The sequence below is a fragment of the Corvus kubaryi genome, unplaced genomic scaffold (genome assembly GCF_017639235.1).
Source record: "Corvus kubaryi isolate FWS band 111438036 unplaced genomic scaffold, C.kubaryi_AGA036_p1.0 137, whole genome shotgun sequence".
NCBI classification, from domain to species: Eukaryota; Metazoa; Chordata; class Aves; order Passeriformes; family Corvidae; genus Corvus; species Corvus kubaryi.
The window spans coordinates 17044726-17071360 of NW_024580671.1; the positions used below are offsets into that span (position 1 = coordinate 17044726).

A 26635-nucleotide genomic window follows, 5' to 3' on the forward strand; every position below is an offset into this window, starting at 1 on the left:
CTAATTCTGTTGTTGTAATTGCCTGGGGGAAGTAGAAGGGGCTGGTTACCAATTAAGATCTAAATGTTATTAATTTAAGAGGGTTTGAAGGGCATATGTAGTCCAAGGAATCTATTTAATAGATAGAAAAACACAGTAAATATCCTCCTGCCTCAAATTCTAGCTGTATTCTCTCTCCAGGGAATTCAGTTTTCTATTTTTGCTTTTGAAAGGTCATTTCTTTGCAGCCTGCAGGAGGGCTGGCATAGTCATGTCACGAGAAGCTGAAATCCAATCTGCAGCTCCGACTTTCCACAATGAGGGGCTGGGTGATGAATGGGGAGACATCCTCTTCTGCAGAACAGCTGTAATTCATGTAACAGCTTGGTGTAACATCAGTGTTTAGATGTCTCAAAATCTAACTGCTGTCTTCCAGTAGAGAGAGTAACAGAAGAAGAAAACCGCTTAGCAGAAAGAAACAGTAAGGACTGATAGATTGCCTTCAGCTTCACAGTGCTTTGTTGAGAAGAGATGAACCCTCTTCTAGAAATCATAAGGGAAATGTTATGTAAAATTTTTGCTATATACCCCATCCCGTTCATTTTTGTGAATTTCGGCTCACAACTGACCTGGGGTACAGAGTACTACATAGTTACAAGGAGAACTACTAAAATGTGTCAACCATCCTTTTGCAGGTAAAGATTACTAAATCTTCATGACTTAATGGCTGCTCCAGATGTTTGTGATAGTGCAAAAAAACCCCCAACAAAACAACACCACAATTAAATACTAAGAAAATTCCTATTATTTTTTTCCCCAAATTTATTAAATAAGAGAGAGGATGGAAACTGTTAGCTCTGAAGTTGTATAAACTGCAGCCAAAACATAATCCTGCGGTACATTTTGGGTTTGTGTTTGTCAGCCCATAAGCAACTCCTGTATAGGCAGTGCATTCACTGAGCCTAGTAAGTCTTATGCTACTGAAGTGACTTTTGGGATGCTGAGGCTTGTTTTAGTAAGGTAGCAGTGACTTTATAAGGAGCGAAATTGCAATTTATAATAGAAGCTGCAGAGTTCAGTTTCCCAGAGTCTGACATAGGGCAGGTCTGTCTTTGTGATCCAGAGGGACTCCACTTGTATGACCTGAAGGGCAGACCATTGTCTACTAGTCTTCAAGAATGAAGCACTGCTGTCAAAGCAGAGCTCTGTGCCCTTAATGGGCTCTTTGAAGCCACAGCAGCAGAGAAGGTGAAGTACAGCAGCTCCCTCCCTCCTTCTGAAGAAAAGCCAGCACAGCACGGCTCTCTAGAAGTTACATCTATAAAAGTAAAGAAACTAAATATGATTTTGTGGAATACGCTGCTCTTGGAGAGTTCCTGTTTCCATTTAGTTACCTTATTTGTCATTGAAACTTTAACTGTAAAGCCCTGCTCTGCTTTTGATAACACTTCTCTGGTCTGCAACTGGCGAAACCTTGTGTTGCCTTCTCTACCACTGCAGTCACTTGTACCAACAGTCACTTGTACAAACCTCTATGATGTTCATGTAAATGAATACACAATATGAAAAAAACAACAAAAAATTAATTTGACTCTACAGTGAATAAAGATTGGCTGATGCTTTAGCTACCCCATTTGTTAAGAAACTCATGTAGCCTATTTTCATACTGTTTTGGTGGTTTCATTCTGCAGGGATAGCAACTAAGTTAGCTAGTAGGAGTGATTGCCAAAATGGAGAATAACTGAATATTGCGAAATACTGGTGAAACACAGTACTGAATTCCTGTCCTCATAGGGGTAAATTTATTGTCTGATTTACATCAGTGCAATCAAGGTTTGAAAAAAAAGCCCAACAAAGCAACATGACTAATCTATTGAAATAGTTCATTTTTAATACAGACTACTGGCAGCAAACTACTTACTAATGAGGTTCAGGATGTCAATTATTGTTGAAATGAATCATTGAATAGTTTTGTATAATGTGTTGAAGAAAATCACAATCTGTTTGCAACATATTTCAAAGCAGAAAGAGATTAAATTAATTTCACATGTTATATTTCTTTCCAAAAAGCCCCTGGCCCTAATAAGCATTTCCTACTGGTCTTTTATTTTTTATTCCTGGTAAGGGAAGATGTACCTAAAAAAGAAATTAAATAAGCAACTTCAGTGAGTATTCTACTAAGTACTGCAATAATAATATGGCTTCTTTCCCATGAGAAATAGGTACCAAAATGTTAACATTAAGGAATTTTGTTCTTTGGTGTAACTTTACTCTAATGTATATTCAAAGATAAATCAGCCACTGATAATCCTGTTACGAATTATAATTTTCTGTGTCTTTTCAGTTTGATCCTTCCTCACTTATAGCAATTTATTACCTAGCAGTTAAATTATTAGAACTTGTTTTCAGAACTGTGAAGGAAAAAAGTCTATTCTGTTTTCTTTCTGGTCATGCTTCAGCCTTGGAAGTTCAAAAGAACCCTCTGGGTTATATTCATGCCTGCAGACTTTATGCTGGATGAGAAAACGTTTGCTTGTGCTATGGTGGTACAATCTTTATAAAAGTCTGAAGAATAACTCCTGGCTTGACTTGCAACCAAACTTGTGAAGTTATCCTTTCAGTTAATAAAGTGCCTTTGGGAATTCCAGTAACTGCCCACTGAGCACTCAGAGTTTACTCTGAATATTGTGAAATATATATGCCAAAGAATAAATAATATTAATATGCTTTTATAGCTTTGTACATAGCTGATGAATTGGGATACTGTATTTCAGACTGGAGCTGGCAATGTTAATAGTGATGGAGCAAAGACATACGTTAATGAAACACTTTCGTGCTCTGATGGTGGCAGGTAAGACTTGAAATCAGTGTCTTTGTAGAAGTCACCTTCATTTTAGTGTCCCTGTTTCTTGAACACATAGGAGTTGCCTCAGAAAAGATACACAAGAGCCAGAACATACAAGTAGGGACGTGCCTAAATCTCCCAGTTAAAAAAAAAAAAAAGTTACAATTTTTTGCGTTAATCTTTGTCTTGGGGGAACTCATATCAGTTATTTCTCTTATGGCAAGAGTTCCCGTGTCTCCGAGCTAGGTGGCAGAGGAAAAGGAAGCTTGAGGCATGAGCCTGCCTCCATCACAACTTTGAACTATTGTTTTCATTTGCCCTCGCTCCAGCTGTGGGTGCCGCGGGTGCCGCCTGACGGGGCCGTGCCGGGGCAGGGGCTGCAGCACGGCCGCTGCTCCCCCGGCAGCGGCCGCTTCCTCCCTCCGGCAGCCCGCGGCGATGCCCGGCGGGGAGCGGAGCTGGCTGGGCTCCCACCGCACTCCCAGGGCTGCAGGAGCAGCCCCTGTGCAAACACGCCTTGCTGGAAGGCTCCAGTGTGGCCACTGTCAGAGAGAAGTGAAAGGAGATGGCCAGAGCTAAGGATTAAGAGAAGATGAGGAAAACCAACGTCCTCAACTCCGGAGCGGAGTTAGCACATGGGGAGGCATGGCCAGACATGTGTGCACCTATTTGGTCAGGAGGGCTGCTGGCATAAACTATAGGATCTGTTGGCTGATGTCTTGGGTTTGGGTCATTTCATGCATTTTGATTTGCCCTAGCTTTCCTCTATTTAACGAAAACCAGCTGGTTTAATGCAGAAACCTATTTAAATTGCTAATATATTTTCTATCCCTCACTATTGGAGACTGAATGTGAAGTTACCCCATTCTAATTATTTGGTAATGTTTTGTTTGTTTTCTTTCAGCACTCCAGTTGTGCACTGAAAGCAAAACCTACATGTAATTTTCTCTAGCTTTTTTAATTTGTCATTTGCTCTTATAGATTATTCAGTAAACTCAAATTGCTTTTTGTTTTAATTGGGTCTTATCTGCATTCTGCCCCAGCCAATTTTCAGCCTATCACCTAAATTGCTTTGTGCCCTAATAAGAATGACTGGTTGATAAGGGTAGTAAAACATTTATTTTACACCTCAGATTCCCCTCAGCTTGTGTAGAAAATTAATTCTAGAATTAACATATTTTACATCTGATTCTAGCAGACACCAGTTTGCCAGAATGTCTGGCTAGCTAAAAGTAACTGGGAGAAGACTGTTCAGTCAGACTCTCCGTTCAAACATTTAATTTTTTTTTGCCATCACCCATCTAACAGTAAAATTTTCTGAAATCAGTTTTTGGAACTTTGATACTTTTCTCAAGATTGAACTAAACTTTCCTGGTATACACTCTGGGTTGGTTTTGTTGGCATAGAAATCTGAGGTTGCTGGAGTTTAATGGTTCTGTTTTCTCAGTAACTAATAAACAACTGTTGACCTACCTCTTCAGCTCAGGCCTCTCCCTCTCTTGGGTCTGTTGTTAGTTTTTAATGCACTTAAGTAACTTCATATATTTTATTGAAACTAAATGTTATATCATGGGTAATAGGCACTTTGAATACTCCAATCCAGTCATAATAAATCTGCTGATCCTTATTCTAAAAAGGACATATCCTTGTTTCTAATTTCTCTCAACTCATAAGAAAAACTACAGTGAAACTCAAAAGGGATACATCAAAGGAATACATTTTGGTATACAAATATAACTGGTTCTATCTAACTTATATAAAAATTATCCAGAGATCATTTGTGTGTGACACATAAGAGAGAAGGTATCAGAACAGTGAAATTATAGTTTATTTATTTTCAGATAATCATCCCAGAAATCTTGTGAGTTTGGAGTTTGTCAGGTTTTTTTTGCAAATGAAGTGAATCTGTAAGTTTACCTCACAAACGGAAGTTAGAAATTACGTATTTATGGGAACAGAGGGACTGTGAGGTGAGTTATAACTTGTTGGCTCTGGAGAGGTGGCTTAGCTGTTCTGTTTGGCTACCTCCAATGGTTATCTCCATATGCACTCTGTGTGTCAGGGGCCTGGTTTAGGTGGGCATTAGGCTTCAGAGCCGCCTGGTACCAGCCAGCTGAAGCAAGGAGCAGATTAAGCCGTGCTGGTCCCTCCCTGGCAAGGAGAAACACCTGCTTCCCAGAGCCACTCCTGTTCTTCTGTGTGTGAAGAGTCCCCTGCAGCAGTGTCCTTCTGTCCTCCACATCCAGCTGTGCTGTGTGGAACACCAGCTGTCTTTGCACTCAGTGCACTCAGAATCAGAAGGGGGTTTGGGGGGCCACACTGAAATTTTCTGTCCCTTCCTGCTTAGCAGAAATCTGCTCTAATGGGGAACGCAAGCAGTGTTGCATGTGGTTTCTTCCTCCTCACAGATCCCGTTGGCTGGGACTGAAATGAGCCTTCACTGAGTCTCAGTCAACAGAAATCTGCATGTGAAATCTGTCTCTTTTTTGCCAGCCATGATTATATGGTAATCATCAGCTATCCTTCCTTATGTTCTCTTCCCTTGCTTACTTGTAGGTGTCATGCTCTCTTTTCTCACTTGTGTTTCAGCTGTTAAATAGTCAAAAAAGGCTAATGGTTTCATAGTGTTGAAGCCGCATTCAGGGTTTTACAGATTTTGTTTTTATTGTGGTTTTTTTTTCCTTACCTGTTAAAAATGGTAACTTTTTTTTCTATTTCCATGCAGTATAAAAATTAATAGGTGGCAGCATGGCTGCATTCTTCCACAACCTGGGTAGGAAACACAGAAAAAAAAGAAAATTTTCCAGTAGTTACTTTTTCATGAAAGCTAATCTCTAGTAGAAGAGCAAGAAATATACATATAACTTACTTACCAGTATTATCAGCACTGTATATTCATAACTAAGAATACATACATCTTTAAATTGGTGCATACAATGTATTTAAAAAAAGGTTTTTTTCTGTTTATATATCCCTACAATAACAAAATGAAAAGCAGAAAGTGTCATTATCAATGACCTGTAAGCAAGTAAAAAGCTTGTGTGGTCCAGAAACAGGATTTAAAAAGAGACCCAATTTTATGGTGCTGATACAGAAGAAACATGTATCCATTTTTCTTTGACAGCACATGATTTCTGTGTAGATTCATTATAAAGTTTTAGAAATAACACTGTGTTATCAAACAACCTTAAAACTCAGGATATATAGGGTTTGTTATTATTGCCAACCACTTCAATAGAATATAAATGTCATCACTGTACACAAAGCCAACTGTCCTATAAAGCAGTGTAACACATCAGGGTGTTACAGCTGTATATTTTATAGGAATTTTCATATGCAAGCTTAAAATAACTTGTCTTTCCATAATTAGTATGTCAAAATGGGTGAGAAACTGAAGTGCAACTCTAAGAGTAGAATTTCAAATGTTATTTTAAATTTTTGTCACTTTTCTGTGAAAAAGTACTTCATGTAAGTGTTCCCTTCCAAATTCCCCCCACCTGTACTTCCATATTTCATTTTAGGCTTGGGAAGAAAATCTAATTTTCTTTTTTTTTTTTTTTTTTTGCATTATTGTGGATTTTGTGCAAATATGGGTTCTTTTTCCATAATACAGGAAATTTGCTCTAGTGTAGTATGGAGAAGAATATAAGTTTTTTTCTGCTGATGTTTTCTTCATATTTTGATGCAAGTATGAGGCAGATAGATTGTAATTTTAATGCCCACAGCTGCCAGAAGCATTGATTAGAAGATGAGGAACAATAGGCCTTATTTCTCCTCCCAGTTCAAACTAACTATAAAACTTCTTGTTATACCAAATTAAAAACGTGGTACTCCCTTTGAGGGAGGAGAGTTTAGGTGTGGTGTTGCACTGGTTGATATGTGACCTCGATGTTGCAAGAAATTTTGGAACCCATGGGAAAAAGGTGGTTTTACCCCAGTCTGCATTGGAGCCGTGGAGAGGATTTTTCCTAGCCTGTACTTCTAAATTCTCTCTTCAGACAGTTGTACTAAGGAGATAAAGCTGGTGTCATTATGCAGAACCTTCCTGCTGAGAATAAGGTATACCATGGCAATGCATCAGAAGATGAAGCTATTTGAATAGTTTAGGCTCCAGCTATTTCTCACCATTCAGAGTTTGCAAAGAAGCCAGTTGCTTTGACCAGACCTGTACTTCTGCTCAGCATGTTGGAAAAGTCCTCCTCAGCCTGGGGACTTCTCCTGCTTCTACTTTCCAGGTTTAACTGTTATAACACCTTGTTTCATTCCTCTGACAAGAAACAGGGCATCATGTAACTATCTGGTATTTTAGGCCTGAGTTTAGAGGAGCTGTCCAGATCCAGCAAGTGACTCAAGGCAGGCACCTGGTGTGCTCTGCCCCTGCCATTCCAGCACCGTGCACCAGGCTGCTCCTGGCTTGGGTTTTGAGGGCTCCTGTGGGTTTGTAGCTTTTACAGAGTGCATGTGTCTCTTTTGCTACTTTACTTGTCCTGCTGTTGGCCCTGTGGTCTTTAAGGAAGGCTATTTCTGGGCTATTTACTTAACTGTTGATCGTTAATGGTAGGATAATTTCCTTCTAACCAGAGATATAAACTGGTAAGTTTGACTAATTATTATATCTTACTCAACATTGCCTACTTTTCAATTGTGCAGCTAGGAGTTTTGTGTATTGTTCTATTGACAAAATCAGTTGGTTTATTTTTTTTAAAAAAAGCAAAAGTCATTAATGTGAGTAAAGCAACAGCTGTTAGTTGTTTATTGTGGTATTTTTCATTACAAATAAGTAGAACACATTCTTCCCAGCTGCCTTTTAGCAAATTTAAGCTCTGTCACCCATCTTTCTTGAGCATATAATGCTTTCTTTGTACAAAATCAGTGTGGCTTTTAGTATTGAAGCAATGAAAAAAATCTGCCCTATTTAACAGCTGTCCTGTGGATATTAATTTTTCTGCACACTGAATGAAAAGGCACTCCCTCAATGCTTTTCACATCATTCTGTTTCTGACTGAATTGCTTCTGTCCACTGAACCTCATAGGGATTGAACAAAATTTAAATATCAATTGCATCTTAAGCATTTATAAAGTATTTGAATAAAAGCAAAAAAAATAGTGTATGGAAATAAATGCAAGGTTTCTGGAAGGAAATTTTTTGAAGGACCTCTTTTTCTATTGAAGATTACGGTGCAGTTTTAGCTAATTTTACTCAGACATCTTATTTTCTATATCCTTTTTGTAGTACAGCTACTCTGGTTGTGTGTAATGGTGTTCGTTCTCCCCTTAGTGCTGTGAATCTCAAGCCTACAGACTTTATTTGACTTTCATCAATTTTTTGGTATTCTGGAACTTCTTGAGTACAAGTTCTCATATGAAAGGTTCTGCTTTGGCCCCTGGGGACTGCAACACAATATTGGATGTGGGGGCAGTGGAGAGCTGACATAGCCTATTCTTTGATCTGCTGGAACTTCTATTGACTTCTCATCCTTCTCCTGCCTGACAAACTACTGGGGATAGAGAGGAATCACTGAAACAGAGATATGAAAGCAGGGATTTGTAGTGCTCCAAACTCAAACATGCAGAAATACAGGGATACACCCTTTATTAAAGGTAGTGATAGTACCAAATTAAAAAACCAAACAAACCCATACTTTCAGGAAAAGAAAAGGAAAGGCTAAATAATTGATCAAGGAGGAAACCTGTTAAACTGACTGAGTGCTCATCCTGCATTGCTGCAAACAGCAGATATCTTTAAAAACAGCTCCAGGATTGCTTGTTTGTCTTGCTAGAAGCTTTGTGTTCATACACATTGTTGTAGCATGTGAACTCCAATAAAATTGTTGTGTTCAACTGATTTTTTTACACTGTTATATCTTGCTTTGCAAATAAATTTGAAATAGCTAGGATTTTAAGAAGAGCACATCTCTCTGCAAGCAACTAGAGCAGAAAATCTTTGTAGTAATTGACCTGCTGAGATTAATTCAAATATTCAGTGGTTCTAATGTCTTCTGCCTTCACCAAAACCTGAACACAACAGTTGTCAAGAGTAACTACAGCAACTACTCATTTCCCCAGGACATTGTTTTTTGGGTAAGGGAGGGAGGCAGGGAAGTGAGAGGCAGGAAAGATGCTTGTATTTGAATTGCATGGTCAGGTTTCAGTAGCAGGGGTCTACAGGGGTGGTTTCTATGGGAAGTTGCCAGAAGCTTCCTGTGTGTAGGATCGAGCCAATGCCAGCTGGCTCCAAGAAAGACTCGTCATTAGCCAAGGCTGGGCCCATTGGCGATGGTGGTAGTGCCTCTAGGATAATGTATTTAAGGGGCCAAAAAGCCTTTCTGAACAGCAATTGCACCAGAGCAGTGATTCCCCTGCAGCCCGTGGGGAAGACCCTGGTCAGTCAGGCTGTCCCCTGGCAGCCCATGGAGATTCATGATGATGCAGAGATCCACCTGCAGCCTGTAAAGCACTCCACACTGGAGTAGAGGGATGCCCAAAGGAGGCTGTGAATCCGTGGGAAGCCCATGCTGGAGCAGGTTCCTGGCAGGACTTGTGATGCTGTGGGGAACCCACGCTGAAACAGTCTGTTCCTGAAGGACTGCACCCATTGAAAAACCCGTGCTGAAGAAGTTTTTGAGGAACTGCAGCCCGTGGGAAGGACTCACAGTGGAGAAGTACATGGAGAACTGTCTCCTGTGGGAGGGATCCCACCCTGGAGCAGGGGAAGAGTGTGAGGAGTCCTCCCTCCGAGGAGGAAGAAGCAGCAGAGAAAACATGTGATGAACTGACCACAACACCCATGCCCTGTCCCTGTGCTGCTGTGGAGGAGGAGGGAGAAAAAATTGTGAGTGAAATTAAACCCAGGAAGAAAGAAGGGGTGTGGGGGAGGTGTTAAAGATTTGGTTTTATTTCTCATTATCCTACTCTGATTTGATTGTCAATAAATTAAGCTAATTTCCCCAAGTCAAGTGATTTTGCCTGTGGCAGTAACGGATGAGTGATCTCTCCTTATCTCAATCCACGAGTCTTTCATACTATTTTCTCTCCCCTGTCCAGCTGAGGGGGAGAGCGATGGAGAGGCTTTGCTGGACATGTGGTGTCCAGCCAGGGTCAACCCACTACCACAGTGCTGTACTTGAGTAGAGTTCCATCTGAAAAAACATTTTCAAGTTTGCTTTCTTTATGGAGTTTTGGGGAAATATGTTTTGTATTTGAGAGATGTTGGTGCATTTGTTTGACCTTCCTAAGAGGAAAAGCCATTCTGGAGCACTTTGGGATGGCATGTATGAGAGACTGAAATGTTATGGCAGCTGCTGTACATTGCTTACCTACCTGCTTTTATGACTTTTTGCAAACCCTGAAAAAACTGGTTTTGGAAATAATTTCTTCAGGCTTAAATGCAGCTCTATTTTCCTCCATGGCCAACTTTTCTTTCAAAGGAAATTCAATTGAAATATATTCATTGTCATCTTCACTGCCGTGGTTGATGGGTAAAATGTCCACTGGGTGTTAATTTCCCAGAACCTGCCACCTCCAAAAAGCGCTTGTGAAGCAGAGGAAAGTGTGCTGCTCTAGCTCTTGTCAGGGGCCTTGCTACCCTGGGTTTGGTGAGCATTGGACCTCTCCCTGGGCACAAACCCCTGTCCTGCAGCTGCTGCTGCTGGCCAAACCAAGGGTAACCCTGAGGTGTGTGGTGTGATTCAGTGTGTCTCACTCAGACCTTCTTGACAAGATCCATGGCTGCAAAGCCCAGGCTCTGGGCACTGGTCTGGAAGGGCCTGCAAGGTAGCACAGCTGCTGCTAGGGTTGCCATAGATCAGAGAAAAGGTAAGATTTCCTCTACTACAGGTTTTAATCCCATGCACTGCGCAAAAAACATACGGGACATAGCTTTCCATGTGCTTTTGCATATAAGGCATCTGGAAAAGGAGTTTCTGTACATCTGGAGCTGGGTGGCCCTATGCTGCCCATATGAACATTTTTTTTGTGCCCATGATTGACCTGTGTGCTGGCAGTTATGGCTCTTCCAACTTTTCATGATAAATCATGCAGCCAATAGAGACTTCCCCAGACAGAATATTAATATCAATGTTGCTAGACAGCAACTATTTATTTGCCATAGATTCACTGCTCTGAGAGATTGGAGAAAGGCAGCCGTTGGTTTCCCAGCTTGAAGTCATTCACCAAAAGCTTTTTGTGGTTTTGAGAACCTCAAAACCCAATTTTTCCAGGGCAAGTCTGGATACTTTGGAGGCACCTGGTCTTGAGAAGTCCTGGGTGGGATTTTCCAAGTTCATCTTACTTGATGTCAGACATGACATAAAGTGAGTATTTTAATCAGATGAAGTGAATGGAAGAAGGGACAGAGGTGATGTGGAAGAGCCAGCAGATTTTGCAGCGACTCAACTGTATTTGTAATTGATTTGTCATTACTATATATAATTTTAGTCTCTTTATTTATTTCTGCATTTTTATTGTGGTTTCATATTTGTGATTACTTCAGCTCCTCACAACCAGCTTTTGACCTGTTCAAGCAGAATTGGCCACACCTGGGAATGCCATCAGTTTAGTGATGTTTAAGGAGCTCCTGTAAGGGCCCAGCACACAACATGTTTTGCTCACAAAGCCTTCTCCTCCCTGGGATGAGGGATGAGCAGAGTGGCTCTCTTTGGCTCACATGGACATGCAGAAGCAGGAGATCCTCAGTCTGTCGGTACCCATTCTCACTCCCAGCTCCCCACACCTCATCAAAGTGTGACGAGAGATTTGAGAAGTACCAGAAAGAAGGTAAAGCTAATATAATTCAACTGCGAGACATAAAAACATATAAAATAATAAAAATATATATATATCTCAAGGAGAGCCATTAATTCTGGTGCTCATAAATGGCTTTTCATTTTCCCTTATAAAACATAACTTGCTTCATTTTTCATTGTCTTTCCTGGCTCCATGTGAAATCCACAGACAGTAATTGTTCCTCATTTCCTTCTGTCAAACAGGTGGCATACTGAACAATTAAGGTTTCTGTTCATAATAAGCTGTAATGTCTAAAAGAAGAGAAAAAGTCTTCATTTTAAAATAATCTGAAAAATTAGAGGACAGTCTGCTGTGTCATAGAAACTGGGCCTTACTTTGTAATAAAGTAGAAGCCTTTTTTAGGACTATGAAATAAATTTTACCACTCACCAGTTTTGATTTTCAGCATTTGCAATTGCTGGGGGAGGTAATCTACTTTCTATTGTCCCAACCTGAGATGATCAGTGGTATATCGTTATCTAAGAGGGTTTTCTTTGCTATTAGAAATCCTGTCCTCAAAGAATACAACACTCTCTCAGTGAAGCCAGTCTCAGTAGTGCTCCAGTTCAGGCTGCCTGCACTGTGTGCCACTCCAAAACCAATTACAAAGTTGTCATCAGGAGACAGACAGTGAAAAAACCCCTGCACGTGTACTGGTGATTCTGTGCAACTCAGTTCACTTCGTAGGGCTGGCTGCTTCAAAACCAGCCCACACATAAACTGAAAAACCAATTTTAATTATTGTTCACTTACTTGAAGTCTTAAACAGCTGAACACAGCAGTAACAATTTAAATGAAATTATAACGCATGATATATAGGAGATAATATTGCTGATTAGTGAGCAGATTAGTCCAAAATGTGTTTTTCAACTCAGTTATGAACATTTGGAGTCATGTTTTCCTCTCAATTTGAGCATGAAAAGGGGAAAAATTACTAAACTTGAAGTAACCTTGTATGAATGGCAGATGAGATGCAAGTGAAACATGTTGCAATAAATAAATATACAATTTGGGTTCTATAATTTTCCATTGCATTAATTTGTCTGAATATATTTAGAGCACTAATTTAGTCTGGAAATTAAGGCTGTTTATGGCAACTGCTGCATGTTGATGGAAATATTGTTTCATGTGCTATATTTTAAAACCATGTCATTGACTTTTTAAAACTGCTTCAAAGTTAACTGCACAAAATTACTTTAGCAAAATGTTTTGCCATACAATTAAAACATAAAAGATGAGAAGTTAAAGGTCTTACATATTTTATGCATAAGTTTTAATTTTTCCAAGAGCAATTTAACTGACCTGGAATTACTTTTATAGAAAGACACTGTCAGATGTAGTAAAAAAATCTTAGCTAAATCTTGCTTTGTCACTATTTTCAGTTTGAAATTCTGCATTTGCTAATATTTGCTCAAATTTATTTTTGGCATTTTAATTTTTCAAAGCCTAATTAAACCATCCTATGGTTATAGAATAAGAGCAGAGTCTCAAGAAACTCTGCGAGAACTCTGATTTAATGTTTCATTCCTGGGAGAACATACTGAAATAGTGGATTTTCCTTCATAGTGCCCAGGACTGCTTCTGAGTGAGAGAATTCTTTGCCTGTGCACCTATATGTGGGTGGCTTTTGTTCTACCATTTCATTGCCCATTTCATCATGAGTGATTCCAAAACCTTCACAAAATCATTACTTCTTGGAGGGGACAGTGTTAATTTCAGTTTTATCCACATCAAGGATGGATAGCACATAAGTGAGTCAAATTTTGCCAGTGTCCTGGGTGTCCAGAGGAATCAGTGGAAACAAATGATCACTTCCTACCAGGATACCTGCCTCAAGAACAGTTGCTCAGACTCAGGAGGACAGACATGTTTTGCCTGCTCCTAGAGATAGGTAGTAGTGAGGAGGCAGAGGGGAGGCAGATAGAAGATACTTGTTCCTGCAGTTCTTGGTGGGGGAAACCAATAGACTCCAAACATTACCCATGGTGGCAAGGGGAGGCTGGGATTGTCTTCAAAGAGAAAAGCAAGAGGTTGGGTATTTGAGGTGAGAGAAGGGAACAGCGCAAGCAGTAGGGGAAGAAAGCAAATAATGGTAAAAATAAGACCCTCAAAAAGAAACGTCGATACTTGTAAAATTGAATGCTGTTCCTAAAGTAACAAGTAAGGCTTTGCCATGGTTAAAAATTTCATTTCAGTGGGAGAGAAGAGTGGAATGAAAGAATTATATTTCATTAAATACAGAGAGAGCTTTTATTCTGTATTGTCAATTGTTGACTCTGAAGGGGTGCTCAGAAGAAATTGAAAACCTGAATAAATATATGAAAGGTTCTCGAATATAAAGGTTCTCTTTCTAATTGAAAATCATGCATGGCAAAGCCTCTGGCTGATGGACAACTCTTGGAGAGATAGCCACTGAATCTGAGTGTCTCTGTTCTTGATTGCCTTTTCTGATATGCTCTATAATATGCAATAAATATAAATACATAACTGGGCAGGGCTGATGACTGACAATGACTGGCATGCAGATCCACAAGCTGCAATTGCTTGACAATTACACTGTTTGTAAAGACACTGTTTGAAATTGTTATCCATTGTAATGAGTACTGCAGTACTTAAAAAGAGAGAAATGCAGAGATAGCTGTAAGCAATTACCACAATTAACAAATGTGCCACTATCAATATTCTATCCAATTTAACAGAGACATTATTCTTCATCCTAAAGATCTGCTCAGTTTTTTTTAGTGGTAAGTTATCTAATATTCCCCCCTCTTTTTACACTGAAAGGCACTTAAAATTACTTGAACCTGTTTAAAAAGTGGTTTGATTATAGCAAGAAGGACAACTTGGATAAGTGCTTTGAAAATGCTTAGAAATCAATCATCACTTTCAAACAGATTTAACTCTCATATTCTGTCTCCTGCACTTATTATTGCACAAATTAAAAAAAATTATACAATTCCTTCCATAACCTGCATTTTAAAAACATTTGGAGCTCTCTTAAGCCATGATATTACAGCTGAAAAGTTGTTGCAAAAATTCAGTTTTGTTTAGATATTCTTTCTAATCTTTCCTTCTAATTTCTAGGATGTAAGTAATTAATACTCACTTGTTTTTTGTGTCAGTTTGTTTTGTGAATTGGTGGTTCTGTTCCCTTCCTGCAGTTAATCACTGAGTCACATCCTTTCTAATCCTTAGTTCTAATAACCAAACCAATTTTTTCTGGTATGATAAACTGGGCTTCCCTAGTCATTCAAGCAGTTTCCTCTGCATCTACCTGACTTAAAAGTGGTGGTGCTGAGGAGCCAGTGCTCACATATTTTTGTTTCCGTTTTGGACTTCACTTGTCTCTTTCTGTGATCTGAATGCCCATTAGCAGTCAGGGCACTTTCAGTGTGCCTCTTGGGTGTATCTTCCAGTCTAGTTTCTCCTCCATGAATCAGGTCCATGTGCTCTTTGACCACTCTGTGGTGTGAACCAAGGCATGGTACGCAATGACCCACTTAAAAAACATCCGCCTTGTCCAGACTGAACTGCTGCTGTAGACAATCCCCAAGAGCTCCACTGGACTTTCTTGAGGAAGTGGGGTTTAGTATTGTGTCCTTTTCCAAAACTCTTCCGTCTGTGTACTGAGTCACACGTGGTAATTGCTTGTCGCCCTCCACAGCTATCCATTATAATGAGCAATTGGGGTTTTTTAATGGAGAAGAGAATGTTGAGATTGCTGTAGGCAGTTTAAAAATATGCCACTTCTTACCAAATGTCTTCATATTATATTTTTTACATAGGATAAATAAATTAATAGGAAATCCATTTTTAATAGGAAACAATTCTAAAATACAAGTGCTAAAAGGAGTGATCATTTAGACACTTCAAATAAACAGGCTTCTCAGTTTTTGTTTTAAGAGTTTCTTTGTTGGTTTTTTTTTTTTGTTTGTTTGTTTGGCTATTCCAAAATGGCATGATTTTACTTGGATCTAAATGTGTTGAAAGGCACATTAACCAAGAGAGGGGGAAAAAAGGAGCTATATATAGTTTTACTGTCCCTTTAGGGAATCATTGCTTGAGCTTCATTAATATGCATTTTAGCACAATCTAATTTACTCATATGGCTGGCCCCAGGTGTTTGGAAAGGCAACCAGAGGAAAATCAGATCATACTAAAATTAGAGACAAGAAATATTGAATGCCTTCCCTTTTAGGTCCTTGAAAGGCACGTATTAATTATAACTGTATGAATTTATGAAAACTAATACTATGAACAGCTCCAGTAGTAATTATTTTTGAAAAATTGTCTTTACCAATAAGTGTATGTGGCCAAAGTGCAGGGAAAATTTTCTATTTAAGAACATATGTATCTACTTCCCCCTCCAAACATTAAATTTTTAGTGCAGTGTCCCTGTGACATCTTTCTGATATATATTTAATCACTGAAAATCACAATGAAAACCCTTATTTCATGTATGCTGTTTTTTGAACAGTTTCAAATGGGGCATTAGAATTTGATGGATTTGTCCATTTTTTCTAAGAATGCATCTCTGCTGGGTTATGAAACGCCAAGGCCAGCACACTGGGGAGGGAAAAGTGGTGGGGGAAAAGGTAAAAAAATTATCTCTGTGTGGTCTGATTAAAAGCTTCATGCTTTCACGATGTCAATAGGGAGCTTTGGCAAGCAAGTGTTCACAGCTGGTCTCTGAGCTGCTAACGGGATGTAGTTGTTCAATAAAGGGGCTTTATATATTAATTTCCTAAGTGTCATCTTGATTTGCAGCAGGAAGTGTAAGCAAAACAATGTCAAACACATCAGCCCTGAAGGTGCCTTTGGAGCAACACTCATTGGTCTGCCCTTGCCCGGGTACTCTGAACTCTTCAACTGGGGAGGTGCTTGCCTGGGGAAGAGACTATTTCAGAATCAGTCTTTAGGGGTTGAACAGCCTGAATTACAGTGGTAGCAGGCTACTGAGGGATGCATATGTTATGAAAACACTTAGTCATCACTAGTGAGATTGTGATCTGAAATATCTGACCTTCCTATGATTCAAAAATAGTGAGACTCCAGGACAAAGGGCAGTAACCACATGTGTAGTAGCACAGGGGCCTGTATGACCTGTGCTTGGAGAAGCAGTGCTGACTAACAGGACTGCTTCCCCCTGCCATTCCCACCCAGAAGACAGTCTACAAGGCTTCAGAGGAGCTCAGTTCTCTCCAGGCTTCATGTGTCTCGCCACAGGGTGCTCTGAGGAGTTTTAATCCTCTAGACAGGAATTTGGGAAGAGATCCTGTTATTTCAGCTGGGAAACAAATTTGGTTGTTTGAAAAGGAGCGTAGTTAGCTCTGTTTCAAGCAGGGTGTGATTTCAGGAGATACCCCACTGAAATGTGCTCACATGCACATCGTCGGATGTTTGTCAGGCACACTGCTCATTACAGCCCAGTGGAGCACTACGGACACACGTTACTTTGATGTGATGAGCAGGGTGACATTAAAGGTGAATACTAGAGTGCACTATTAAGAAGGAGCTTAAAATTACTTACGGAAAGGAACAGAGTCTTCACAGAGGGTGTCATTTAAGAATAGTCCATCTAAAGAACATTCCCCTAAAGCAAAACATCAAAGAGAGGATAGGAAATATGTTTTAGGCTGCAATTCTGGAAAGAAATCAAAGTCATATGAATTTCATTAAATCACCAAGGACGTTAAGAAGTAGATTCAAAATGTACATGAAAAATATTGCAGTAAGTGAAAAATAAAGTATCCAGTGACTGGAAAAAATAGAGAAAAGAAGATGATGAAAAAATGATTATTCAGAAGTAACTTAGGGAAAGATGGGAAAACATATCTGTGGGAAGCAGTTTTTGCTCCTATCTGACCACAAACCGAAACAAAATCTATTCCCAGAACCAACCTATATATAAAGGTGATCCTTCAACCTTGGCACACGAATAGGGCCTTATTAAAAAAAAAAAATATTGTTGAATCCTTTTGCTGTCTATATGCATTGTTTCTTCTAGACTAAGCCAATGAGCTCATTTACAGGCATGAGAATATTGCCTTTAATAGTTCAACTACCTGTTAGCAAAAGTACATGCTTTTGCAGTATGTCAACGAACCACCCTTCTCCAAGTGTCTCAGTAACATTGCTGCATTAGTAGGAATGACCACAAATCTTAATGAGATGGAGATTTGTTCTGCCCTGGCACTCCAGCATCCACCCACATGCAGCTGCGACCCATGGCCACGTGTGCAGGACTAGCTGTGACTTGTGGAGTTAAAAACCCAGCAGTGAAAAGGACACGCAGGGGGAAACACAGCATCCTGGTGCCAGAATGTGCCATGATCAGAGACCAGGCTCTTGGCAAAAGGAACTGCATGAAGCCAGAGCCTTGCTAAGTACCCTTGAACAATGCCAGCAAACCTACAGGGAAGCCCGTCCCCTTGGCCAGCTGCTGTCCCGTCTCTGTGGCTGGGCTGCAGCTTGTGGCTGGGGAAGAAGCAAGGCTGGGGAAAGAGAAGGAATGTGGGGGTAAGGAGAGACAGGATTGGGGCTAGAAATAGTGGCTGGGGTGTAATGTGACAATTAGTGCTTTAATCCCTGGAAAAAATAAAATACTTGAGCAATGCTAATTATATCTATTCCACAAGACTTTTTGATGAATAAAGTCACAGAAGAACAAGGGTATCATTCAAATGGTATTCTGTGTGTCTTCCTTATGTATGGTGCCACTGATATATGTATTTTTGCACAAAAATTACATCCACTAATAAGATCCACTTTTTCCCAAGAGTGTGTTGGCAGGTAACGGCTTAGGGAGTTACATAGAAAAAAACTTGGATGTATGGGACCATGAATCTTTACTGACACTATTCTTTGATGACTGGTTAAGTGTATGTAATCCCGAACACTGTAGTTTTACCCAAGGATGCACCATCAATGTATGTACTTGAAAACAGGGATATTCAAGGAGATCCTGATATGAACAGTAGGCAATTATGGTTTCTGTTCATTCAGACAGCTGAACTCATGAAGAATCTAAAAGAGGAGCTGCCTCTGCAGCACTCAGGGTAAATGCTGGACTGGTTAATGATGAAGCAGAGCAGGAAGAAAAAGTGGAACTGTGGATATGTAGTCTTACTTAGGTATGGAAAGGAGTTTGTGCCTGAATTACACCATATTTAAACCTGAGTTGTACGCATTTACTGCTTAGGTAGGAAATTATCCATCTAGAAATAACTGTACAGTTTTGTATATATAATTGCATGATTTTGTTGCAGACTTGGGAAAAGAAAATTTTCTGTGTTCTTTGCTTTACTGGCCCTGAGGAACCCACACAAATTTACATCCATAAGTAAACTATGCAATTGTTATTATTAGCTAGTCGTGCTTCACTGACATCTAAAATTCTCTGCTTGTCAGATGCCAATACACTGTGAATGGATATTACTGTGCTCAGCTGTAAATATTGTGTCCAAAACATCTTTGCAGAGAGCATCTTTGCCCTTGCCTTATCCTGGAGATGTTGTCAAGGTTACTCTGAAGGCTCCTCAGGCACCTAAATACAAGCATCTACTTCACTTGGACATGTGCAAAGCATATTCCCTGAAGAACATCTACTGCAATCCAGAGTTCAGGTGAATTTTCACCTCAGTTCACCCCTCATATGTGCTCTGAAAATCCTAACACCTAGAAAAATAACATTAGAAGTGGAAGCTGGAGGTCATCAAATCCTCTGCTAGTCCCAGGCTGGATGAGTTTGTATCTGTATCCATCCTGTAGCTCAAGTATTTTGATGATGGAGAATCTACTGTTTCCCCTGGTGAGCTGTTCTAGTGCATAATTACCTTGCTGCAAGAAAATGTGCCTTTTTATCTAGCCTAACTATCTGTTCTTTGATTAAAGGCTACTGTTCCTGTCTTATCGCCACAGACATGGATAACAGATCCTACCCACTTAGCAGCAGTCAGTCTTTGAGATACCCAAATTTCTGATCATGACCTCCACCAACAACCCCAACTCTCCCATAACTTTCCTTTTAAATTCTGGATTTTAGCCATTGCCTCATTCTCATTGTTACTGTGTTTTCTCTGTTCGGTTCATATCATTCACAGTCTGTGGTGCCAACAACTCCACACTGAACAGATCAGCTCAGTTTCAGGCTCCCCAGCACTGAATGCTTGAGACAAAATCCAGAGACTTTGCAGACAATATTGCTGTTTAATTCATTATCTACATGGTCATACTTATAGCTGACATTTGGAACCACTTACCCAGGAACAGGAAATTCTGATTTCTACCCATTCCTGAGTTTGTAGGTGTTTGGATCCACACTGTCCCTGTACCAGGAGAGTGCTCTTTTTTTCAGCTGGTTTAGCTAGCTCTGCCTTCAGCTGTAGAGTTGAAACTCTGTAGCTAGAAAAAGAAGATCCACTTGGACAGAGAAAAAAAGTCTCAGGATGGAAAAATGCAACCAAATGGTTATGGCATTGGTATGGTACTGGGCTCTGGGAATAGTCTCTGGTGCTGATCTTTATTTTTGTAGTTGGCCGTCCTCAATTTACTCTAAGAAGTTCTAATACAGGACAAACCTAAGAGGACAAAATGTGTTGCAAGGGTTTACTCTATTTTGTCAGACGGGGACAGGACTGATGTGTTCAGGTTCATTTGCACCATTATTTTGATTTCACATTGCTGGGGCAGGCATGCCTCTGCTTCATGGGAGCTGCAATACGTATGATTCATCTAGAAAAATAAAATTCAAGCATAAAAACCCCATGCATAGATACTCACAGGATAAAGACCAGAGTCTTAGTCATAATGAATTCACTAAGATCACGTAACAGGAACTACCTTTCTTCAGAAGAACAACAGCCATGGAATAAGAAATCACTGAATAAAAATTTCCATTTTAGGCAATGGAAAACTATGTCACATATATTGTGTATGTATTTATCATCAGGGACACACGTGTGTCTGAAAGAGAGACCTGAATTATAACCTGAATTAAAATGTTAAAAATAGTAGGAGTCTGTTTAGCAGAGGTGACATAAAGAGAGCTCCTTAGTCTCCCAGTAATGCACACTATGGTTTAATGGCAGACTGCTCTGTTTTGATCACCAGTACATCACCATCCTGCTTTACAGTGCTTCATAGGTCATTCTCCCCTCATTTCTCCGACATACCACTTACCATTCTGCCTTTTGGGCCAGTAATGCTGCTTTTGTAATCATCCTTATGCACTCAGCTAAGATGATTTATTCATGATGAGAGGAGAAATTACATGCTTGGTGAGGGTATGGAATGTGACTTACCAACACAGTGCCCTTGCAAAAACCCCGGTTACTGATCTTTGTAATGTAACCAATAAACACGTTTGATTTGACAGCAGGGTAAACAGAAGTATTTTCATCTTCTTTTCAGCCGTGAGTTTGAGGATGATCACTTTTTCTTTAAAATCTGTAATTTCTCTTAATATTTTAGCCATTGTTATTGCTTGATGAGGTCAGATGGGGACAAGAAAGAACAAGTCACAAGTGAAAAATTTGCAATTCAGTGTTAACGAGTTACTTTAGCCATCATTAAAGTGACTTAATTTGTACCAAATCAGTTTGGATGGCCAGCCAGGCTATGGTGGATCTTCTGCCACCAAATTCTACCATGTTTCTAGGATTTCTTGCCCACACAGACTGCCAGGCTCCACTGCCACGTGCCTATGCAGCAGGTAGGGGAGGATGGTCTGCAAGGGCTGCAGCAGGTGGGCAGTGCTGTCTCCAATGGTGGGAAAAGAAAAACCTTTAAAATGGAAGTGAGTTAATAGGTATTAAGATTCTTTTATATAACTGAGTGCTGTGAATTTCCCCACTGAAGAAGAAAACCCAGGTTTAGTTCTCCTAGCATGACCCTAACTGGGAACTACAAGTCCCTTTGCATTTGTGATGAGGCTCTTGGCCTCAGCAGCCTGGCCTGAGAGAAACCAGGACCATTTCCGAGGTGTATATATAGTGGTGGGCTACGTGAAAGGGAATTATGTAAACCAGAAATATTAATTTTTTTTTTTACAAATTATTTATTTAAATTAGCATTTTTATACAGTCTTTTCAATATTATGCATATTTAATGGTAGTTTCTTTATTAGGTTGAACAGGTAGCTCTTACTGAAATTAAGAAAAAGTTTCCTACAACGCAAACAAAAAACTTTAATGGGACTTCCACTGCCTGAATGAGCTGCTGATGAGCAGCTGATGAGAATCCACCAGCATGCCTCTTAATCCATCTGAAACATGAGGGAGAAAACCAAGGGAAGAGGCTGTCCTGCAGCTTGAATGAGAGGTTTGCCACCAGAGGGAGTCGTGGGAACACAGTAAGAGGGGTTGCTTTGGCACAGGAGAGGTCAGTAGACATTTCAGCCATAAGGCTAAATGATCAGAATTTTCGCTTTGGCCACAGCAAATTTTTTACGAATTCATCATGCAATGAAAATCAGCTTAAAAGTTTGGCTTTTGGCTAAACATGCAAAATTTCCTTACTAAAAATGTAATTTTTAGCTACCTTCATGTTTCATATTCTACCTTCATAATTTGTGCAAAGTATGCACTTGCTCAATTAAAAAAAATTTGCTAACTAAGCCACACAAATTTTGTGCTTGAAAATACAACTCCAGAACAGAAAGTCAAGACATGCTTTAAATACCATGTGCAATTTTACTGAGTTAGTATAAAAACTGTGGTAATCTGAAATTTTTCTGGCAACATCTTTGCTGGTGATAAAGCAGATTACATCTGATTGCTGTAATGCTTCTACATTGCTGATAGCAGACTGAGCTACAGAGCATCATGCAACAAATAGTCTGGCTCTGGAGATGAGCAGAGGGTGGAAGAAATGCAGCACTGTTATTGTAGAATTATTCTTTTGACTAGATCCAAAGTTTAAAGAGGTGCGGAATCTATTCAAAATAATACTGGAGTGCTTTATGCTGCCAATATGGTTTGGAAGTGCTTACAACAGGCAACAAGAGAAGCTGATATGGTCTGGTCTGCTGCTTAAAGAAAAAGAAGTCTAGAGATGTCTATCCATTTAGTTCCTTCTTTGGTCGTATGTGCTACGCTTCAACTCCTGGTGTTTCTGATACGTGCTTTAATGTGGAAATGTATGTACACCCCTCCCTGAAGTGACAAACTTAATAAAATTTTAGGACCCATTTGTCACTCATTAAAACTCAGGTTCCCATTGCTGCACAGGGTTAAGTGCTGTGTATCAGAAATCGAAGAAACAGCGGACTGGAAAAGAACTCAAATGAAAGAGAAATAGCAGTTTCAAGCCCTGAGGGTGCCCACAGATCACCCACAGTGCTTTGTGGCAGGTACTGGGTGGAATTAGGTTATCTTAGATATATGTAATAAATATAATATGTATAAATGCCTCTGCTTTTCCCTGCTTGCTGCCTATTCCCCCTTCTACTAACCCACTCACTGCTGCTCCTCTGTAGCAATTACACAATTTTTCTGCAGCTCTGCCAACCCAAAGTTCATTTTAAGGCTAGAGCACATCACAGAAGAGGTGCTGATGAGTCTTTTAAGTATTCATCTCTTTCACTGTGGGTGAATTCTTTATAAGCTTAAGATTTCTTGTCTTTTGGGAATTGTGACATTTTCATTCAGACAGACCAAACATCCTTATGATCTTTGCAATTTCCATCATCCTTTCCCCTTAAACTTACAAGAAATTCGATGTCTAGAACGTGTAAAGACTGAAATAAACCACAGAGGTCTTGCTTTCTATCTTGCTTTTCATACCTATCTGAATGGAGCTGTTCTGGTAGGAACCAAGTAACTCTTGAAATTATGGCACATGTAGAATATCACCTGTTCATAAACATAAATATAACAATTAAGGAAAAATATTTGTAAAATTTTTATTATTATAACCTCCATACTTGCAAGAAAATTAACAAATACTTAAAGATATATTAGTTAAAATAATTAAAATATTAAAATGGAATTTATAATTTGTCTCAACTGTGTTGTTGTTAATATTTAAGATTATTGATACAATCCTCACTCATTTTTCTGGGGAGAGAACATGGAACTTTTTGTTAGTATCCATGAAGGGAATTTCATCACAATTTTCAGGAGTAGTAGTGAATCTGTTTGCTGTTTATTTTATAGCTCAAGCAAACTTTGTAGGCGTTGCTTTTTCTGCATTTAGTACTGGAGAATAGCAGAATCTGCAAAGATTCATGATCCTCCTGTACGTTCTTCTCTATCCTGTTTTTTGTGCTTCGCTCCAACAAACTATCATGGGATGTATCTCTACATCACAGCTCCTGTGCTTGGTGCTTTTGAGGGCTTTTGTAGGACGTATGTAATGCAGCTGGAGTGTTGTGCCTTCCAGAGCTCTAAAAGACAGATATGCTTGTGGAGGGAAGGAAAATAACTTGACTTTTTGAAAAAAATCAGTTAAAATTAGTTCAACACACACAGCAGTGCTTATGTGGCTCCATAAGCAATGTTAAATACAGTTATTGTCCTTTCCTGCACCTTTGGAAATGAAGAGGTATGTTCACACCATTTTAAATTGTACACATGCAAAATTGTGCCCTATTGCAGTTTTACAGGTTCAAAATATATGTAAAAACTTGCGCCTGAGCAGGTATTTCTAGGATTATTTTACTTTAAAATTGATCATAATATTTTTCGGTAAAACATCTTCTGACAATAGTTATATTAATTTTTAAGTGTTAGTAAAACATATTTCACCATTTTTAACAGACAATTTAAATGTATTAAATTTAGTTAAGTATAAGTGAAGAAAAATGGCTCATATTTATGGGACAAAATGCTCAGTTCAACTATCATTTTGAATCACTGTAGATTTGAATGCTAAAATGTCCATTTTAATGTGATATTTTTAACATCAGTATTTTCTAATGTTCTTATATAAAACAGTAAGTGTTCCAATATTAAGAAATCATGCTACTTCTGCATAAATACAATTCTGATTTTACATTTGTATCCCTGTTTGGAGTAAAACGCTGTGAAATATTGTATTTTCCACTGAACTACACATTCTATTTTCTTACAGATTCTATTTTGTTGTTTGAAAAATGCCACTAAAACCAGTTCAAACCTGATAATGTTCCATATAATGAGCAAGAAGTTCATAATGACATGCCTGGTGCCTTCTAAGCTTGAACAAAGTGAGTCAGATTTTGTAAAATGCTCAGGTTTGTAAGTACTTCTAAAAACACGACTAGACCAAATCCTTTATCTTTAGTAATATTTTAGTCAACAGAAGAATCTCAACAATTAAAATGTTGCTCCCAAAGCTTATCATTTTCCCAAATGAAGAATACACAGATTAGGGGGATTTTTGTGTGTTTCCTTCTAATTTGGTAAGAAGAACAATGTGGAAGAAGGGCCGTTTTCAGAGCTGATTAGAGAAACCTCAGATTTCAGGAAATACACAGCTCTTTTAAGAAAAGAAGAATATTAAGTAGCCTTTGAGCAGCGCTGCAGTGTGACATTTTTACAAGGAACTCATTTGGAAAAAAGTAAAGAAACGATACTCAGAAGAGACTCAGAAGAGTGCAGCTATTATGCATTCCTATCATCTGGAAAAGGTAATGACTTATTATTTGTATCCACTAGAAAGTATTCCTCAGCAGAACCAAATCCCAGCAAAATAGATATTGTCTGCAGGGCCTTTCTTCTTAATTCTCCCCTTTTATTTTCAGTAGCATTTGTCATTCTTAAGGCCTTGCTTCTAATCTCCTTGGAAAATTAACCAAGCTGTTAACAGATGAGAAAAGATACAAATGCTCACAGGAGGAGATAGGCACAGAGCCACAGATCCACTCATGAACAGCTCTTAGATACTAAAGAGCAGTTCCCGCAGGCAATGAGGTGAATATGTTGAACATTTTTTGCAAAAAAAGCCTGTGCAGTATTTCAGAAGCATTTCTACCCAAAAGACTAACTGAAAAACATCTCCACAAAGATACTTTTAAGGCACTCGCTTTCGGTGTTCTCTATGGAGCTGGACTTTGTGCAGCTGTGAACATCCCAGGAGTCACTCTCAGTTCTGGCAGACATCCATGGAGAGCTGACGACTTCCTCAAGACCCTAAGCTGCTGCATTGGAGTGCTGCTGTCATCCCTGAGAGAAGCTCCTTTGGATCCCACCTCCTATGAGCAGGAGCTAAGAGAAGGACAGGATGGACCTGCACAGGCATCCTGTGTAACCCCTGGCCTGGTGGGGGAGTGGGAGAAGGGCTTGTACACCTGGTACAACTGACAGCTCTCACAAGCACTGCCTGTCGTAATACTTGCCCGTATTCTGACTGAAGCCATGTGGACATATAATAATATATATATATATATATATATATATATAGCAGCTGCATAGGCTGTTCCAAAATAATATGCCCATTTTCACCACTGCTGAAAGGCAGACCAGCTTATTCGGATTCCTTGCTGCTGTGTGAAACCATGCATTTGATTCTCATTCAGGATGCTCTAAAGAGAAATCATACTGGAATTCATCTGAAAACTGTGCAAATGTGAGAAGAATTAGGTTCATTTTGTGCAGTTATTTCCTGAATGTAGATAAATGCAGATCACCTCACCCTGTTTTTGGATTACCTTATTCAGCTGACGTATAACTCTTTCGGGGAAAGCCTCAGTCTGCTGAAGTGAGTCTAGGTAGTCTCACCTGTTTTAATTTGTCTTGCATTTGTTTACTTGCAAAGATTACAGGACAAAGGTTTACAAACCTGTATCTATTATGGATGGCTTAAGGAGGAAAAAAAGCCCATGTATCTATTTGCCAGGTTGAAGTGGCAACATCTTCTCTGCACCACTTGAGGGCTTTATATGAGGGAAATTACCATTCCTACTTGGAATGAAAACCTTTTTCTGGTTAGCTACCACTAGTTTTACTACGGGCTACATTTTTTCCCTTTGTTTTGTGTCCTCTCTGCTGCATTGTCTGAGCAATGAGCTGTGAAACTGTGTTTGTTCGCAAAATGAAATTCAAGTGA

At 39.4% G+C, this 26635-nt stretch overlaps 1 long non-coding RNA gene across 2 annotated transcripts; it reads right to left on the minus strand.

Annotated features, from left to right (window-relative positions):
- Positions 1-530: 530 nt before the first annotated feature.
- LOC121659678 lies at positions 531-25970 on the minus strand. Of its 2 annotated transcripts, none has more exons than XR_006014412.1 (3): positions 19870-25970; positions 17139-17201; positions 531-5593 (listed from the first exon to the last, which is right to left on the minus strand). It is a non-coding gene; the product is annotated as an uncharacterized LOC121659678 (long non-coding RNA). The 2 variants fall into 2 exon arrangements; XR_006014413.1 differs by lacking the exon at positions 531-5593 and adding an exon at positions 10892-11859 and having other exon boundaries at positions 19870-25969.
- Positions 25971-26635: the final 665 nt, after the last annotated feature.